The sequence below is a fragment of the Octopus bimaculoides genome, chromosome 1 (genome assembly GCF_046866305.1).
Source record: "Octopus bimaculoides isolate indiv1 chromosome 1, ASM4686630v1, whole genome shotgun sequence".
Classification (NCBI taxonomy): domain Eukaryota; kingdom Metazoa; phylum Mollusca; class Cephalopoda; order Octopoda; family Octopodidae; genus Octopus; species Octopus bimaculoides.
Window position 1 is genome coordinate 57,433,917 of NC_142928.1, and position 15,730 is coordinate 57,449,646.

A 15,730-nucleotide genomic window follows, 5' to 3' on the forward strand; every position below is an offset into this window, starting at 1 on the left:
TCAAAAAGATTATCAACACTATACTATGAATATTCTATATATGCTATCGATATATTTTGATTTTCCAAATTTTCTTATGAATATATTTCTCGCTTTATTCATTTATAATCATCTAAGTCTCCTAAACTATTCTCCTAATACCATAAATAACAGTCTTCATGGACACCATTAACTTAATAATATTTTGTTTTTAATTGAAATTAACTTACGTCACAAGAAATTTATTCCTTGTGAAGCGCAACTATTATTTTTCTTGTCTTTCAAATTAATCTCCAGGATATGTTGTTAATTATGCATTTGTCATACAAAGATTATTTTTCTATCTATCTTTAATATTTGCTTCCTCAGAAGAAGACGTTTTAGGAGACCCCGGATTTGATATTAGAAATTAAGGAAGAATTCACAGATTCATGTATTATTCTCGGACCTGAGATCTACACTGACTGTTTCTAAAAAAGTAATCTGCTAAAGGTACCCAAGGCTTAGATGGTGGTGTCAAATCAGGTGTTGTATGAAGTCAAACACTTATGAACAGATACAGTCTGTCTGACGGACTTCCAAATACTATGTGCCTACCCAAATTCGCTCGCAAGCCTTAAATTTAGTCAAGGCTGTAGTAGAAGACACTACTAATTGCTAATCGATCTACTTAATAACAGAGCTTTGAAGTTATTCAACAAATGTAGTAGCTCGTAAACTAACCATGTATACTATTTGACGTGACGTCTGCAAAAACTGTTCAATCCTCTAGATTAATTTATCAAATATAATACTTATTTATCCACATGTGAACTCAGAAAATAGAGACGTACGAAATGCTGCTAAACATTTTAACCTACCTGCGTGCTAACGCTTCTGCCTTAGGAGAGTCAAATATTAAGAGTTGTTACTTACAGATATGTAATTATAATTCGTATATGATGGAGTAAATAAATATTGTGCGATGTTTACAATTGTAACCCAAGGGTGGCTGCAGGTTACGCCGCAAGAGCTAAAACCATAGCCTCAGCATCAACCTTAGCAACTTACTGCGTTTGTGCCAGATACTTTAGAAGTTGCTGTAACAAGAGATATTTTATAGGTTTTTACTTTTAAATAGTCTTCAATATCCACACTTTTCTTATAGTTTACCGTGAATGCTGACCTACCCTGAACATGATCTCGGGTTTCTTCTTCTCGTGCTTCCTACAGAAAGGGGGAAATTTTCCAACTTCTATATATAACAATATATTTGTATTTCTGTTAGGAACTGTTGTCTGGGATGAATTAGTTAACAAATATCTTCCATTGTCTACAGCTATAAGCATATGCGTGTGTGTGTGCACGTGTGTATGTGTGTGCGCGCGCGCGCGTGTGTGTGTGTGTGATGTAAGCATAACGCCGAAATATGAATGAATGACAGAGTCGGCAGAGTGCCGGAAAAAGTGGCATGCAGTATACACTTAAGTTCTCATTTCGAATCTATCCGGGTTCGGCTTTGCCTTTCATCTTTACGTAATCGATAAAATAAGTACAATAATATACTATGATAGTGAAAGTAGACTGAATCGATACTTCTTTGCATATGAATTTGTATCACCGTACAAAATTATAAATCACTTCCTCCCTACTTTATCTCTCTCTCATCATCCTATCCTTTTTTTTTTCTCTCTTTTTGTTTCAATTTTTTTTTTTTTTTCATGGTCCGAGCGCCTCCGGAAAGACATATTTCAATTGAACATTTATTGAGTATGTGTATGCTTATTAGAATCAATCAGTTCTTACTGCTATAACTACAGGGCTAGATGCATTATTCTACACAAGTTTGTTCTAAATCTCATTTTACTTCACATTTGTCGATTCCCATCGCCTGGGATCTTTTTTGCAGTATTGAAGTTGACGGCATACGGACAAAAATAATACGAAATTGTGGAAACACCACAAACGTCGGCGAATGAGCATGAAAACTGCTCGTTGCACGTTTCATAATCTTTTTACAAAATGATTCGACTTTTAAGATGGAAGATCGTCGTGTCACGACACAATCTTCGACTTTCTATTTTAAAGAAAACTGCAGAGCTGCTCGTGACCACAATTTGGACCCAATCTTCATTTTGAAAACGAGTGATCAAACTGAAACTTACCCTGAAAATGTAACTACGGAATCGATAAAAATGTAACTGGGGTTAATTTTCCACTTCATGTAGGGAAAGAGAAGAATAACTGGATTCTGAAGTCAAAATTGAACTTCTAAATGTTATTACGGTTATATCGAATGAACATGAAATGATGAATCAAGTTTCTGGTAACCAACTGAATCTTTCAAGTTTTACAGACCGATAAATGCAATAATCTTTTCTACACAGGACCCGAAATTTGGGGGGAGGGGTCAGTCGATTAGATCGACCCAAGTACGCAACTGATACTTAATTTATCGACCTCAAAATGATGAAAGGCAAAGTTGACCTCGGCGGAATTTGAAGTCAGAACATAAAGATAAACGAAATACCGCTAAGCATTTCGCCCAGCGTGCTAACGTTTCTGCCAGCTTGCTGCTTTCGATCAATGCAATAATACCTTGCCAATGATGTCTTTGATTCTGTAAATGAAGAACTTATCAATATATTTCATGGGGAAAATAATCTCTTGCACCCTGCAAGGATGAACAGAATCTCTACAATTCTGCAATGAAGTTCATTAACAGCTGTAGCATTGGTGGAGTGCAATCTCCTCTATACTTTAACCTCGAAAAAGGGATTTACTGAAATGCTGTTGGGCAATATAAATAAGGTTAGTTGTGTTTGTAATAGAAAATAACTCGAATAACCCAGCTATGTGAACGCACGATTACAGGTGACAGTGTTATAAAAGGTGAATATTATGGAGAAACTTGGTTCTGTGCTAAGAATTAAACTGCATCTTTCTGACACCACTCTTACATCTACCTTTATGCAATTACAGCTTCTACTTTGAGTGGATTTCGCAGTGACAGTCAGTAAATAAATCTTTGTACCAGTTATTCTGTAAAAGAGCTTTATTTTTAAATCTTTCCTAATTGACATATTGCGCAGAGTGAGTATGCCAAGAATTACGTAGAGCACTCCGAGTATAATTTCAATGATGAAAAATACCACTAACATTGTGTTCACTGAAATTTTATAATGTTAATGCCTATGATTTTACTTGACTACAAAACAAGTCAGTGAACTGTGGCGAAAAGCAGGGAGAGCGATAGACTTACTGTACATGGGTGAAAGAATAAATAGATTGAGAAAGGCGAACAGAGAGTTAATGCACATAGAGTATTGAAACAACCAAAAGGCGACTGGCTTTTCATCGTTGCTTTGAACTAAATGGTATCTATATATATAAAAATGAGAATGTGGGGCTGTCTGTCTGTCTGTCTGTTTGTCTGTCTGTGTGTGTGAATCCCTAAAACTCTAGAACTACGCAACCAATTTCATTCAAATTTTACAGATGCCTTACTTAGGGTTCCAGTTGTGTTTTAGTCAAAAAAATTTTAACTTCTTGCAGAGTTCGAGCCCACGGCAACATAATATCTCCTCCACTATTTAAGTATTACGTGTCAAAAGTGAAACAAAAACACTCATGTCAAATACTTTCACTTTAAAAATGAAACTATTCTACTAACTGAAACAATCACATTTCGATACTGTAATGACAGATACTTTCAGAGAGAGAGAGAGAGAGAAAGAGAGAAAGAGAGAGAGAGAGAGAGAGAGAGAGAGAGAGAAAGAGAGAAAGAGAGAGAGAGAGATGTATATGTATACATATAGATGTATATGTACACGTTATTCCACTAACTGAAACAATCACATTTCGATACTGTAATGACAGATACTTTCAGAGAGAGAGAAAGAGAGAAAGAGAGAGAAAGAGAGAAAGAGAGAGAAAGAGAGAAAGAGATGTATATGTACACGCATATGCATAGATATATATATAGATATAGATCTATATGCATATATGTAATATGTACACATATATACATATATATACATGCATACAGATATCTATACATATATACACCCATCACACACAAACACATGCACACAAACACACACATTAGTCATTTGTTTTCTTATCCAAAACTACGTCAAAAGTACTAAACGGATCTTTATGAAATTTGGAAATTATATTCTATGTATAACGGCCATAACTCCCATGAAAATTCATATATTTTTGATGTTGATGAAATTTTAACCCGAACATAACAGATGAGCATTATTTGTAATTCAACGGTACAACAGTGTAAGACTACCCTTTCAGATATACTTACATTGTGATTTCTGCAATGTGGTGCATAAATTGTCAAGTAAATGAGACGCATCTTTGCCTCCACTGATTCACTTGCAAAGTGTTGAGTAAAATTATTTCGTTGCAGACCTCCTTTGGGTCTTTTTATTATCACTGCGACACACATAGTCCCCAGTTGGTAACATTGATTTCAAGGCCCTCCTAAATGAGCGACTGGCATTCCACTTAATGTCTATGTTCCATGCTAGCATGGATTGGAGAGTTATTAATGTAGAAATATGGTATCGTAGCTACTAACAGTTGAGGGTTGCGTAGTCTAGACGGCGTTTTTAGATTTCATTATTCTCTTTAACCCGGGCAAAGCCGGGTATTTCTGCTAGTACTTTATAAATGGCAGAGTGAAAGAAGGGACTGTTATATTGCTAAACTTAATTACAGCAATAAACTAAATTCTGTAGGAACAGTTATTGGTTTTTACTGTTCCTCTGCTTGCTTCATAATTTTTTTTTTTTTACAATGACATAAAGCCATAAATTTGTAGGTGAAATCTTTAGTCAGTTAAAATCACTCCAATACATGACTGGTATATTTTTATGGTCTCTGAGGGGAAGAAAAACACAATAGGGGAGGGAGTATGTAGATATGAATAAACGGCTTAACATTTATTGAAATGCATAAGTACACAAATAGCTTTGCTTAAAACACATGTAGATATTATAAAAATAGAAGTAATCAAAGAATTTCACAGAGATGCCTTCTGCATGAAGTTAAATGGAAGCTAACATATTTTATGAAGTGGGATCTATTCAATTTGACGGACAGATTTTTTAATTACTAAACACTTTGAAACTTCGGATACTGGTAGAATGTGTCACATAGAACAGGGTTTACTCTTAACGTTTTTGACACATTCTGGTCAGAAGCTTCTAAGCTTTCTGTACAAAAGATCTCGCAGCATTTAGCCAGTTGGCAATTTCTAAATCGCTGCGTATCACATATATGACAATAATGACAGCATGTATTTTCATTTATGGAGCATTTTCTCTATCATGCCTTCAATAAGCAAATTGAAGGAAGCTGTGTCTAATGTGTGGACTGATGTAATTTCTTTTGACAGAGTTGTGTGCCCGCTGTTTTAGACTGAGCGAAGGTAAAACGGTAAGTAGAGATAATACGATAAACACCAAGTCAAAGGCTTGTACCACAGTAAAGGTGTCATCACAGTAAAAGAATAACAATCAGCAGTATTGGCAACGTTGATACCTTTGGACTGATAATAAGAGTGTTGATGAAGACAAGTGAAATGTAATTGTGAAGGACCACGATGGATTTGCAAGTCCTTACTAGGACCATCTATTATCGATGAAGAAACAGAAGCGTTAAGACTGGCAGTGAAGAGTAAAACACCCAACGGTTATAGTTTCGATTACTATCCCAAACAGCAGTAGCTTTCTTCAACCGAATACACGTCGTTGATTGATTAAAATTATCCAAATACGACAATTTTAATACGAAATAACTTCTAGAATACGAAATTTGATCAAAAACGTTCGGAGTAAACCGTGTCCTACGTGAGAAATTCTACCAGTATTCGAAGTTTCAAACAAAGCACTTCATCTCACATTGACACTTGACCAGTGGTTCACCGTGCACCTGTTCAGGCAACATCGATTTGATGGAAGGAATGAGCCAATGTGCAGCACAAACATTTGATCACTATAAACAAATCATTCGTGCAGGTCGTTCGGCTAAAGCTGAACACTCAAACGTCGTCTTCGACGGGAGAATCTGCCACTGAGTCCAGTACCGAGCGCAGCTCTGTGTGTCTTGAGTATGTGTTGTGATTTGTATTTTTTTTTTTTTGTGTTGTTAGTTTTACCATATTGAAAGTGCTTTACATAGGATGTACGCGGTGTCTAGTAGTGCTACTTTCTGTATGTTACATACATTCGTAAGTCCTGGTGTTTTGCTTATGTGTTTATTCTGTATGGTTTTCAATCATACCTAATGTACCTATTATTATAGGAATTGTTTGTTTTTAGGCTCCACATTCGGGTTATCTGCTCAATATTGATGACAAAATAGGTAGAGCACCGGACAAAATTCTTTGTTGTTTTTAGTTAAAATCCCACCGAAATAGATTTCCCACTTTCCACCTTCCAGGTTTGGCAAAATAAGGCATCACGCAAATTCCAATGTTCATTAAAATGATTACATTCACATCTAAATTAGAAATCATTATTTTGATTTGGTTTGCTACGTTTCTTTACGTTCTGAGTTCAAAGTCATTTTTGTGGTATCGATTCATTCAACTTATACTCTTTGTGTGGCTTTGGGCCAAACTGAGAAAGCATTATTATAGACGGTTGGAATAAATGCACTACCAGATTTTGTTTTTCTTCCGTCAGCGTTAGATATGTAAATTCTTCTGCTTTCGACTTTGCCTTTTAGCTCTTCGGTGCTGACAAAATAGGTATCATTCGAAAAATGTTGCCAATTTATACGACTATATATCGCTTAGTCAAGTTCAGGGTCTTGCGCCGATGCAAGAAATCATTATTCAAGAGTCATTTCCATCACTTTTCTTCACAACACCTATTGTTTTATTTTCATTATGGATATTATTTTAACTGAGCGAAATTATTTTTGGTTCACTACATGGATCTATTCAATTTGACGGACAGATTTTTTAATTAATTTTTTTTAACTAAACACTTTGAAACTTCGGAAACTGGTAGAATGTGTCACATAGAACAGGGTTTACTCTTAACGTTTTTGACAAAATTTTGTATTTTAGAAGTTATTTCGTGTTAAAGTTGTCGTATTTGGGTAATTTTAACCAATCAATGACGTGTGTTCAGCTGAAGAAAATTACTGCTGCTGTTTGCGAACAAAAACTTCCGGATCCATTGACAAAACAATGAGTCTTCGTCAACAGAAAAATTTTAACTGACACTATGTTGTCATATATGTGATACACAGCGATTTAGAAATTGCCAACTTTCTAAATGTTGCGAGATCTTTTGTACAGAAAGCTTAGATGGAATTGGAAGCTTCTGACCAGAATGTGTCAAAGAGAAAAAGACATTCCAAACATTTGGACTCTATAAGGACACCGCACTTCATCCAATAGCTTCAAAACATTATTGATGATGATCCTGGAAAGTTAATGAGAGCTCTCACTACACAACTTCAGATATAGAAGAGGAATATTGGAATTGTGGTGCACCAGGACATTCGATACAAGTTGTATGTACAAAGGTGAGGCCAATTCATGTCTGCAAAGACATAGAAAATCGTTTGATCTGTGTCAAGCTGTTACTTAACAAGGTTAAAAACCCTCACGGACATGATATGCTTAGGATTTTTTCTAATGAGAAAAACTTCGACTAAGTCCAAAAGTCTAACAGGAGAAATAACAGATGGGTTTCAGGAGTGATGAGTAACGAATATCATGTCATACCGCCCCACAGTTTTCTACATGTTCTTAGAATTAATGCTCTGATACGTTTAAATGCTGAAGACAATTATTTAGCTCTGAGTGGATAAAAGTCATACGTATTTCAATAATACTAAGCACCTTCTCACAAAGTCCACGTAACATAAGAATGGATGCCAGAACTCCAAACTCGCCAAATTTAAATCTCATGGACTACTACGTTTGGCGCGTTGTTGAAAGGGAGACTAATTGACATCCTCACAATACCATAATTTCACTGAAGGCCGCCATTATTCAGCTGATATCCGAAATTTAAAGAAACTGTTTAGTACAGGCATTTCAATGATTCCGGTCCCGCACTGACGCAGTCATCAAAGCAGGTGTGTTCTATAGAATCATGTTATAAAAATAAATACCGAGAACGCATGCTCAAATTTGTATTAATGTACATTTGGTTTTTGCTAGATTAGAGCTGTGTTTTAGAATTATCAAATATGTCCTCAAATACCCCTCGCACCCGGTACGTATGCATTCAAAGTCTACGCTTCACCACTCCCTGTTTTTGCCACAGGTGAAGTGTACCCTCTCTGACAGCCTGCTTGTGATCTTCTCGTACGTCTAAAGTTGACACATAATGCAACTGATGGAATTCTTATCTACACCAAAAATGCCTCAGAAGAATACTGAAGGGAAAATAGGAAGATTTGCTATCAGATACGGAAATACTTCAGAGGGCTGGCTGAGTGTCTACTGAGTCACACATAATACAAAATCAAATGTGACAAGCAGAGAAACTTGTAGGTATGTCAAGTGTGAGACCACCTGAGCAATTATTTTGTGGGGAGTTACAATTTGGAAAACTAGCCCAAGAAACGTTACAAGGAATGTATTTACAACTTAGTGAAATTGAAAATAACTGTTTAATTCTGGGAAAAGAAAGCGACTGAGAGAAATGGGAGGAGGTTTCTGGTGAGAGAAGATATTGCTAGTTTTGAGATAAGTAAAAGGCACCATGTACGGTTTTATACGTACCTTGCGAAAGAAAGGTATCATAGATGCACCACATGGGATTAAGAGTTGCAAATGCAATTTTTGTGGCAGACATCTGTCAAAAGCTGGTTACATAGATCACACAGTAGTTAGCGCAATCAAGACGCACCTAACAATGATTTATCACTTTTTTGCGGTAGCAATACCTGCGTATTTGTGAGAAAAATCTGTCAGAGTAGCCCTGGTTTGAAAAGGCAGATGAAAGTGCGTAAGATTACCATACAACAAGCTACATAAACCCTGTCACATATGTTTGAAGTCCAGCAGGTCAACCGCTGATCTTAAGAGTCATCTCAGAGCACACAGACATAAAGGGGATTATGGGGATGACGTAGATTAATTGAAGCAGCTATCATCTGTAAGGATGAAGCGAGCATTGCGCATATACATATGTTTATATACATGCAGATCTCTATATATATATATAGATATATAAATATGTGCACAGGTATATTTACATATATGAAACATGTTACACACGAATACATATGCAAACATATTTATATATGCATACACAAACACACACATATACATACATACGTATATATAAAGCATATGTATATATATATATATATATATGCAAATATACATGAATATAAGAATATGCATACACACACGTATGAATATGAATACATATCATAAATATGCATAAACATATACGTTTATATATACACATGCATACATACATACACACACATATTTATATTGATGTTTTAATTTGTTCGGTTATTGGTCTGCAGCCTTGTTGCATACCAACTTGAAGGTTTTACTCAAACAATTCAACCCCAGTGATTTTTTAAGCCTAGCACCTATTTTATCAGCTTTTTTTTTTTTTTTGCAGAAACACAATATTACGACTAAAAACGAAAACGAACGCACATTGTCAAGATGTATGGGGACGGGCACACACATTCACAGGTGCAGGCGTAGCTGTGTGGTAAGATGTTTGCTTCCCAATCACATGATTTTAAGTTCACTCCCAATGCATGGTACCTTGGGAAAATATATTTTACTAGGGCCTCGGGCTGACCAAGTCTTGAGTGGATTTGGTAGATGGAAACTGAAAGAAGCGCGCTGTATATATGTATGCATTTGTTTATCTCCTAGCACCGTCAGACAGAGTGTTGGCTTGTTTACACCTCCGTAACTTACCGGTTCGGCAAAAGACCGATAGAATAAGTACCAGACTGAAAAAGAAAATTAGTGCCAAGGTTGATTTGTTCGACTAAACACTTCAGTCCAATAACAGAAGCAAGTAAAAGATAATACATACATACATATGCACACACACACCACGGGCTTCCACACAGTTTTCGCCAAATTCACTCACAAGACATCGGTCTGCCTGGGGTTAATATAGAAAACACATGCTCATAGTGCGGCGCGGTGGGACTGAATCTAAAATTATGTGTTCGCGACATGTCTTCGCACGCGCTTGTGTCTGCACCGTAGCTGCTGGTGAATTCTTATATATATCTAGTTGTAGTTATTTCACTTATTTATTACGTTGAGTTACGTAATGTATATGGGAATATGGAAACTACGTGAATTTCTCGTGAACCACTTCGAAACCTAACAGCCGGATATTTGGTCAAACACCACGAGTGAACCACCATAGTTTCACGTGATCGGTCTATAAATCAACTAATCGGCGTGAGGCTGTAACGCAATATGGTTTTCTTGATTGTTTTGGAATAAAACCTCTTGTTCCCAATAAAAACCGTTTATGGGGCGCTCAATTAATCGCAGAAGGTAACTGACTGAAACGTGCATCCATTCTTACCATGCACACAGCCAATGGACCTCTGTCGCCACGGGGATTTACGCTGACGACTTCGTACATTTTTGGACCACGCGAATGTTGTCAATACATAGCTTTCTATAATTTCAAAGCTGTATTTCTCTTTCCCAATCAGCAATTATTAACATTGTTCGTCGTAAATATCCAACACCAAATATCTTTATATCCGGCAGTAAATATTTCAGTTAAATGTTCGCGGGTTTGCTTCAGTTATTCTACACGCAGCTTTCTCCCAAGGAAAATTCAAGCAACGATACATTCTTCGCGATTGAAGCGACAAAGAAGCATCCAGTGACACACTAGCAAAAAAAATAATGTGGTATCGAACCGTGATAGTGAATAATGTTTTATTATTTATACATATAACGTGTTTTCTATACTCTCTTTTCCTCCGAGTACTCAGTTCCGCTCATAAGGTATTGATCACCTCAAGGTTATGTCAGAAAGCGCTTGACTACCTTGCTGAGCACTGAGATTAAACCTGAAATCCAATGATGATGTAGCATTTTTCTTAACCACAGCGCCATGCCTACGTGGGATAAAATATATATATATATATAAATTATGTTTAAATGACAGGATATTATGTTTATAAATAGCAATATGTAAAGAATAAAAATTATCTCGTCTAAAATAACAGTGAGCATTTATATTCTGAATCATGTAAACAGTGTACGGAGTACGTCCAAAAAATACTCTCTGGGTGGGCTTCATGCCACTCGATTTTATTTAGTAGCGTCATAGACGCCTGTTTCATTTTACTCACCACATGATATTACAGCATACCAAGAAAAAAAAAAGAAAAAGAAAAAGAAAATAGACCAGCGATCACAACACAGCGCAGCTATTAGCAACGAAAACAGAGGTTAACACAGTTTGCTAACACATGTAATATTGCATTAGCACATAAGATAAACTGTAATTTTTATTTCTAGAACATACAATACTTAGAATAAATATATTTCTTAAAATCTTTACTTCATTACCTTTAGGGGTGAACGTCAACGTTACACCTAGTACGTCCTGAAATTACCTAGCTCGTTAACCCGCAGAAACTGAAAGTCACATTAACCGCACTTACACCCTCCAACTATTCCAATATCTGATAAAAGAGAAAAGCAAAACTAGGGTCGCTGGTCTTTGTAGAATTTACGCACAAATCGATTTGGGGTGTAAACAAATGAGGAGTAACCGATGTGTAGAATTTTATGTGTGTGTAATATTTTCTATATTTTCAACTGAAAGAATGGCTGGGACATCTTTCATTATACAGGTATGTTTAGTTGTAAATGACCAAGGGCTTAATTACATCACCCTACAGTCACCTGTCTCGTGCATTTCATGGATATATATATCTATATTTATACCATATTACTTACAATGGGATAGATATGTAAATGGCTTTGCAAAATGCGTTACTTTTTACGGGAAAGCTGAAGTTTATAAAAAGTAATAATATATACGACTGTATAGGAGACAGATTTTGTACGCAATCAGTTACTGCTACACGTGTAAGTCTATGCAACGCACTAAATAATTTTCTGCGTGTGCTGTTTTTCAATGATGCAACCAATGGATGTTGGCACGTACACACCCCTACCGGCCTCTTCATGGAGTTACTTGCCCCTGGCTAAGCAACTGCGCATGTGCATACATGTGTTTACATATAAAGTGAAAGTGTTTCAAGTTCAGCATGTGAGTGGAGAAGAAAGTATTGAAGAAACAGAGACATAGAGAGAAGGAGGGGAAAAGTGTGGAAGCAGCAGCAGCAGAAAAGAGAGCCAAACTTAAAAACTACTTTCTTCCGCCTTAATTCAGTCGATTTCCTCTCTATGTAATCCATATGAGATACGCCTTCTATAGAGAGCAATATCCCGCCTCTTGAGTGCCCACTCACTATACCATGGCTACTAAAGATGGCATAGAATAAGGAATCCACCTACCACTGCTTCCATCGGGGGACTGGAGATGCAGAGGAAAGAAGGAGTGGAAGAAAGAGTGGTAGTAAATGCCCAGCCGGCTTGTGCTGTGAATGGCAGTGGCCAGCGTGACTTGGTTCTCATAGGATAAAAACAACATAAAAAAAAACAAAACATTCGACTGTATTATTGGTGAATACGGGCATATTCCTTTCTCCCTTTCTCTCTAGCTAAAAATACACTGTTATTCTAACCGAACTAAAACGGCTAGAAACCGTACCCAAATCACGCGTCTGACTCAGTATGCGAAAGGTCGCCTCCCTAGGGAACATCCCCCAGGGGTGCCGTTAGCTCCAATTGCAATTCAATATTCATCTGGTGACGTAGCCTGCTTCCTTCTCTCTTTTTCTCCATCTCCTCCTCTCCTCATACTAACACACGCTGGGTTTCTTGTACTAAGCAAGCTCTACGTGTTCTGTTTAGGCTAACATCTCTCGTGTTTGCTCGTTTTTATCCCCTCTCCTTCTCTCTCTCTCTCTCAGAACCGCCGTCATCACCACCTTATTATTCACTATTACAGACTGAACAACAAAACAACCAGAGCCGAATATCGCGGTCACCAAATAACCAGGAACTCTATAATGCAACACAAAAGCTTTCGACATCATTATTATTACAAAACATTGGTTAGCATTTTATCAGCGGCATTAACACAGTGTATGACACCACTACCATCGATAACAACCACCTCCACTACTTCTATCCAATATAATCACCATATATTCACTTATTTTCTTTACTTCATTGTTTCCTTTCAACATCTTCCGATAGTCTCTCTTTCTCAATTCGGACCACTCTCTATCAACCCCTGTATTATGAATGACGATTATTATTCTGTCACTGTAATTTACCGAAGCCTTCTGCGGTTCATATAAAAACTGCAATTAAAATTTCACGCATTTATTAATTACACACGCACCCTCACTTTCTCCCAAGCTGAAAGTTTTGTTAGCTTTTTTTAAATTTTTTTTTTAATGTTTGAATTTCGTTAAACTGTAACTTATGGATGAAGAACAGAAATTATGTTGATAAAGCATTCCGTTTATTTCACACACACATACATGCTCAGGTATTTTTTACCAATTACTCTGCTAGAATCCAAGTGTCGTTTGACACCTGAACGAGTATTTTTCTAAGTAATCCCTGAGAACCAGTAATTAAAACTGATTTCCATGAAACAAATATGTAGAATTTATAGAAAATCTAAAAAAACTGTAATCGACAAATCTTCCTTTGAAGGTTTCTCCTAACATTTGTCATTCTGTGCATTCTCCACGTTATTACATTCTACATGCTGCTAACAGAACATTAAAAAACATTTAAACTTAGAATTCTCTCGGAAACACTTCAAAAAATTTATTAGAATGATAGCGCCTAGCTATTATCGATCACAATATGTTTTAAGCAAGTATTGTAAGTGAAAAGAAAGATCATATTTCATTCCTTTAGCAATAAATTAATACTGGACGAAGAAATGCCAGCCTGGCCTTTATCCATAAACGAAAGTATCCATGTCATTGCAATTACAGCAGACATCGTACATGAAATTCAGAATCTAATAAATAAATAATTATCAAATGAAAACAAAAAAAACTTCGGTAATAGACAACCTAATTCAAACTTCAAAAAAGATACATCCTGCATCTGCAGAAATTAAAAAAAAAACGGAGACTTCTTTATTTCAGGTACTAGCAACATTTTGAATAATTAGGCATTTTGACAACCAGAAAGGTGTATTCGTTTTAGGCTTCAGGTGACCCTACAGTAAAAACCAAAGCGTAATTTGATAAACAGAGCACTCTGCAACCACCAAAAACACCATAAGATTCTCTTAATATATAAGCTGCTGTGTGCCACCGACCAGCAGTACCATCACTATTGATCTGTCGGGTTGAAGGGTCCCCCGGCTCCTTACAATGAAACATTACAAAACCTGAAAAGATATAAAAAGATGTAAAAGTATATACACACGTACATTTATATATGTAGTAGTTATGCACAACGGTAAAGTATAGACAAACTTACCCAATATAGTATCAGTTTGTGTGTATCTTCCTCCATTAACTTCCTGCTGTTAATTGTTCTGGTTGCCTGTTATTGCTATAGAAGACTTAGGAGTATTTACTCTTATGTACAAGCGTCAAGAAAACAACAACAACAGCAGCAACAGACTGGTGGGGGACAGATGTGGTAGTGGCGACTGATATCAGGGTTTACACTCAACACTGATTGTAGCAAACAACGGTTCTACCTTCTCTACAGTATAGTGCTTCTTGTGTGCAGTGTGCTAGAAAATCAATCAAGCCGGCGGCACCTATGTAAGTACCCAGTCGATTCTTTTCAGTCGGCCCAAGTAGCTACTCCAGACTTTCCAGCATAACGAGAACTCGAATATTATGTTGATGAGAGAAAGAGAGAGGGAGAAATGGAGTGTCGTTGATTGTATAGGAGACAAATGGTGGTGAACGAAGGATAAAAACGTGCCGGGATTAAAATATCAAATCAACCCGGCACCCTCAACCCATCTCGGTTTTCAGCCCTTTTACACGTCCTGTCATCTCTAGATTTCATTTCGTCTTCCTTGACTCTTTCTCTGCTCTTTTTTTTTTTTTTTCATTTTCTATTTTTACAGACACTGACATTCAAACACATTGTCATTTATTTTGATTCATTTATGTTTTTGTTTTCTATGAAACTCTTCGTCATATAATAATTTTCCTCACTCACCTGAACCCCTGATTGTGTTAACTTAAGTGATCTTCATCGTTATATGGTTGTTATAGTTACATATTACAGTATAATGTTTTTTCGATCAGTCTTTGTCGCTATTTGGCCATAAAGTTCCTGATGGTAGTGGTTGTGCTAGGTTACTTAGTACTGTGTTGTCGTTGACGTCCTCCCGCCTGGAGTGATTGCAGCAGGGCTCCGGGCTTCGTCACAAGAACGAAAGAGATGGAGGGAGGATTTAAAGCAGCTGAGAGCGTGGAATTGAGACATACGTAGCGACCGCAGAACATGAATGTGTTCACAGTGACAGAGGTATAAACTCACACACACCCATGTATATGTATATATATATATATATATATAATAATAATATACATACATATATTTAATCTCATGCATGCAGAGACAGCGTATACGTATATACACTCATGAAGTGAGACCGAGAGGAAGAGTAAGCTTAATGCTACCTAAAGCGTGAGA

The 15,730-nt window shown here is 36.6% G+C and overlaps 1 protein-coding gene and 1 long non-coding RNA gene across 5 annotated transcripts in view; one reads left to right on the top strand and one right to left on the bottom strand.

Annotated features, from left to right (window-relative positions):
* Positions 1–10,874: 10,874 nt before the first annotated feature.
* Positions 10,875–14,685, bottom strand: LOC149137553 (uncharacterized). The gene is made up of 2 exons (XR_016241687.1): positions 14,549–14,685; positions 10,875–14,456 (listed from the first exon to the last, which is right to left on the bottom strand). It is a non-coding gene; the product is annotated as an uncharacterized LOC149137553 (long non-coding RNA).
* LOC106881035 (zinc finger protein 423) overlaps positions 14,562–15,730 on the top strand; it is a 268,464-nt gene continuing 267,295 nt past the window's right edge. For 3 of the 4 annotated variants that reach the window (XR_016241680.1, XR_016241684.1, XM_089351434.1), the window contains exon 1: positions 14,706–14,841. The gene's annotated coding sequence lies outside the window, so the exon portion shown is untranslated. Of the gene's footprint in view, positions 14,842–15,730 lie in introns of all 4 variants that reach the window. The other variant, XM_052966838.2, reaches the window with a different exon arrangement.